The sequence below is a fragment of the Dipteris shenzhenensis genome, chromosome 10 (assembly GCF_047967505.1).
Source record: "Dipteris shenzhenensis isolate YYH24624 ecotype China chromosome 10, Dip_SZ_1.0, whole genome shotgun sequence".
NCBI lineage: Eukaryota > Viridiplantae > Streptophyta > Polypodiopsida > Gleicheniales > Dipteridaceae > Dipteris > Dipteris shenzhenensis.
The window spans coordinates 40,770,032-40,775,367 of NC_141605.1; positions in this window are offsets into that span (position 1 = coordinate 40,770,032).

The window sequence follows — 5,336 nt, forward strand, 5'->3', positions numbered from 1 at the left end:
GATGCATAAGGAACCTTGGCTATCATGGCCCTGGGCCACATCTGATTTGGGACTATTTGCCTAACTCAGTTTCACATATGGAGGCAATGGAGTACTTATAGCCTTTGGTCCCGTCATCCCTCTCCTCATCCGATTTAGGACTATCTGCCTGACTCAGTTTCACATATGGAGGAAATGGAGTACTTACATCCTTCCCCCCTCCGTATTGAAATGCTGCAATACTTTTGTAACATAATCCTTCAGTGAAAGCCAAAGGAGTTTCCTACTCTGATCACGTGTGATGCACACACCAAGAATATGACCTGCAGGTCCCAAATCCTTCATGTCAAAGGCCTCATGAAGCTTGGCCTTCAATGCATCCATCTCATAAGTGTTCTTGCTAACCAAATATCATATCATCCACATAAAGTGCCAGGAGTATCAGGCTATTATCCTTAGCCCTTTTAGTGTAGAGGCAGTGATCAATCTCACTTCATCTGAAACCCTCGGACCGAATGAAAGCATCAAATTTCTGATACCATTCTCTAGGCACTTTCTTAAGGCCATAGAGAATCTTTTTCAGCTTGCAAACCAAATGGTCTTTGCCCTTTTTTTCAAAGCCATCCGGCTATACCATGTAAATTTCCTCATGCAGATCCCCATGCAAGAAAGATGTCTTGATATCCATCTACATAAGCTCCATATCATCTGTTGCCACAAGTCCAAGTATGCATCTAAGTGTGGTCATCTTCACAACCAAAGAGAAGATCTCATCAAAGTCCACACCCTTCTCTTGCTTGAACCCTTTAGCAAGCAAACGAGCCTTGTACTTAGGCACATCATCACCTATGACCTTCATCTTGTAAACCCATTTACATGGCAATGCTTTCTTTCCTTGTGGTAAAGTGACCAAGTCCCAAGTCTTATTTTTCATGAGTGAATTCATCTATGATTGCATAGCATACTCCCACTTGCACTGATCCTCGCGCCTCATAGCCTCTCTGTAGCAAGAAGGCTTCCCGCAATAAGTAAGCATCACATAGTCTGCCACTGGAACAAATCTCTCAGGCAGTTTAGATACTCTAGTTGATCTTCTCAAGGGTATTTCAGCTTGCTATCCAGCCTGCATATCAGCCTCATTGGGCTCATTATTTCCACCAATAGATGATCCATCATCTGCCCTTGATTGTGTACCTATGGGAGTACCTGGGGACACCATTTCCTACACATTTGGTGTCAAAGTGAGGGATCGCAGAGGATCAAAGGGTAGCAAACACTCAATCTATTGCAAAGTGTACTTTAACAATACAAAGATAGGCTTTTTATATAGAGAGAGCCTTTAGAATAGTGAACACATGTGGGATCCCCTCATCCACATTTCTCCTTGTGGATATTCTTGATCCACATCTCCACATCATGTAGTGGATCCATATCTTAGGGTGGCTACTTTAATACATTCCTATACCATACCTTAGCCTCTAATATGTGCTCATGGCACAATATCTCAACACCTCCCCTTGGTGCCATGATCCTTTGGCTATTGCAAGGTGGTTAGATGTGAGTTAATCCTCCCCTGGGTGTTTACATGGCTACTCTCAGGTGGTCAGGCTTGATTTACAAACATGTGGGCTAAAGGTGGCAAGGTTTTTGCTTCTCAATACATGTTATTCTTGTCATTCTTCTCAGGGCTTGATGATGAATCCATGTAGTTGACCTACTAGTTCTTCAATCTGCAATCTTCTTCCTTGTGTCCTAGCTTCTTGCAATGGTGACACTTTGGTTTGTTCTTCAGTCTGTAGTCACTTTGATAATGACCCATCCTTCTGCAATGGTAACACTGCATTGATGTTTTATTGAACAATGCTTGTTCTTCATTATTGCTTTTGCTTGTTGATGTCGATGCCTTCAACTCTTTTTCTTTTTCAAGAAGAGAGGATACACATTCCTCAAACTTTGGATCTGGGAGATTCTTCAAAGTGGTTGTCAGTACTCTGTACTTTGTAGGCATACTTTTATGGAGAATTACAAGTGCATCTTTTTTCCCTAATTTTGCATTTATGCCTTCTAGTTGGGTCATAATGCTTTTGATTTTGTTGAAAAATTGTGCCATGGATTCATTGAAGCTCATGTGCAAACCATATAATTCAATCTTAACATGAATCTCTTGGTTTTTGGCTTTTGCACCAAACATTGTGTTCAACTCATCCCATGCATCTTTGGCATGATCCTTGGAGTCTATATGATGAATTATGTTTGGACCCAAGTGCAAACCAATGAGTGATAGTGATGCTTTGTCTTTTTCCTTCCAGGAATCATTTTGTGTAGTAGGTATGTCTTCTTTTACAATCTTCCAAAGCTTTTGATGCATCACGAGATACCTCATTTGTGTAGACCAGGTGTGAAATCCTTCCCAAGTGAACTTCTCAACAGTTGGGGTGCGTATTACCATTGCAAAGGTCTTACCAGTTGAAGATACTTTCAAATCTAGAAGTGTCTAATTGTTAACAATCATTCTGACTTGACAAGCATGTAGAGCTCAAAAAGACGATCACTTTTCCTTTTTGGAGCGTGTGCAAATTCTTCTTGGATTGAAGTTATGGCTTGTCGAAGTTTCTTGTAAAGAAGAGGCCTTTGATGATGTGGCAGAGGGATTCACATGATGCACTCACACTGTGCTTAGCAAGAAGGAGTGTGCTTAGGTGGCACTTTTGGTGATGTGGCGCTTTTAACTAACCCCATAACTATGTTTGACCTTACTAAACTTAGGTCTTATCTACCATGTGGCAAACTTGACCAGGTCGACCAACCTATGGTCAACTCTTCATGTAACCCAACCTTATCTTGCCAGGTGCCTTTGGGATCGGTTGCCATGTGTCCTAAGGTTACACCTTAGAGCAGAAAGAAAGGAAATCTTTGAAGCTCTGCAATGATGACAGCGATGCGGAGGAGATGCTAATAGACCTGTTCTTGATGGTGCTACGCATGGAGAGCTCGCTCTGGGGCTTTATAGAGGTGTCGAGAATAACGACTACTGTAGTTGGAGAAGCCTCGTGGTAGTCCATCGATGGAGCAATGGAGGAGCGACGTTGAAGGTCGCCTTTGGAGATGTATGCTCACTGCTGTGTGCGTGTGACTGTTTGTTGCTACATGCTATTGAAGTTGATGTAGGAGTCACAGGGAGCTCGTTGGTGCAAAGGACTATGCAACGTTGGAGAGTCGGCTACCATGCTTTATAGTAGATGCTATGCAGGCTACTATAGGAGACCATGTGCGCATGGAGGGGGCTCCAAATGAGACACTGCAATGATTAAAGGCCAAGGCGAGGCAAGGCTCTCAGCTTGGGAGCATGGTTGCAAGCAAATTATAGCAGTAGCGAGAGAGAGGTACGAGAGATGCTATGAGCGTTGAAGTAGGAGAAGATGAAGGCTGAAGAGGCCGTCCAAAGAGCTGCAAAGATCGTGTTGGTGAGTTGCTAGCTCATCGTTTGCAATTGGCCACTTGGTTCCTAAAGCTTGTAGGTGAGGCTAGGAAGTTGTTAGGACTTTAGCTAAGTGTCTCTAGTGCTTAAGGTAGTCACTAATGTCTTCCGAAATTCACAATGTTCTTCCTTTCTCCTAGTAGCTAAGAGAAGCACTACTCTCTTGCAATTCTATTCTCTCTTTCTGACACAGAATAAAGAAGAGTAGATGGAAATGAGACTAACGAAAATTTCTAATGAATGGAAATGCATGATAGAAATTTCTCCAGGTAGAAGAGAACTCTCAATCAAAAACTAAAACTAATCCTGGAGAAAACATGATCTCCTAAGGCATGCCTACAACTAATCTAGGAGACTAGACCTATGCTCTGATACCATGTCAAAGCGAGGGATCAAGGAGGATCAAAGCACTACAAGAGAGACATAGGGTAGAAATCTATTGCAATGTGTACTTGAACAATACAAAGATAGGCTTCTTATATAGAGAGAGACTTTGGGATAGCCACCACATGTGGGATCTCCTTGTGGATATCCTTGATCTACATCTCCACAGCATGTAGTCCACATCCTAGGGTGGCTACTTTGATACATTCATATACCATACCTTAGCCTCTAATATGTGCTCATGGCACCATATCTCAACATTTGGTGCATTAACAACTTGCTGTCTATCAACATATGCAGGTGGATTCACAACCTAGAAAGTAATTCTTCTCATTTCCACATCCCTCATGGGTGTCTTATGCATCTTCTTCTCATCAAAGACCACATCATGGCTGCATATGATCTTCTTTGCTTTTGGATCCCAGAGACTATAGCCCCTCTCTCCACTTTCACCATAACCCAGAAAATTGCATTTCCTAGACTTAGGATCTAGCTTCTTCCAAAGCTCTTTTGGCACATGTGCATATGCCTCACACCCAAATATATGCAAATGAGAGTAAGAGGGCTGCTTTCCACTCCAAACCTCTTCATTAATACCACCATCCAAACTCTTACTATGTGGTTATTTTGATCACCTGCACTGCAATCTTCATTGCCTCAGCCTAAAAGCCACCAGAAAGACTTGCATTGGAAACCATACATTGCAACCTTTCTTGAATAGTGTGATTCATCTTTTTTGCAACTAAATTCTGCTCTGGAGTATGAGGAGACATGAGCTCCCTCTTGATCCCACGTGTATCACAGAAAGGCTAAAAGTTATGAGAGATATACTCTCCACCATTATCAGTCCATAGGCATTTAAGCGTTCTACCTGAATGATTTTCAACCAAAGCCAACCATCTCTAAGATACCTAGAACACATCGCTCTTCCGAGCTATAGCATAAGCCCACACTTTCCTAGTTGCATCATCAATGAATGTCACATAGTATGTAGCCCCATCTAATGACTGATCTAATGACTGTGTAGGCATGGGACCACATACGTTTGAATGCACCAAATCAGGCCTTTCAAGCTCTTTCTTTCCGCTTCTTTTTTTTGCTAATTTAGTCTTCTTCCCATAGAGACAGTGCTCAAAACTCAAACGTGGTACATAACCCAAACTACATAAGAGTTTCATTCCATTCTGCTGGCTCATGTGCCCCAACTGGAAACGCCACAAAGAAGTACTTGGCTACTCGGTTATTGCAACAACATGATTAGACACCCCTGATACATGTAAGGTATACAATGTCACACACTTGGCACCCCTTGCCAAAACCATAGAGCCCTTTTGATTTTTCCAACTCTGAAAGCCAAAGGTGGTCTGAAGACCAACATTATCTAGTTGACCCATTGAAATGAGATTCTTGGTCAGTTGAGGCACATGTCTCACATTTTTCAAAACAAATGCAAGCCCATTGCAAAAGAGAACTTTATGTCACATGATCCCACTAT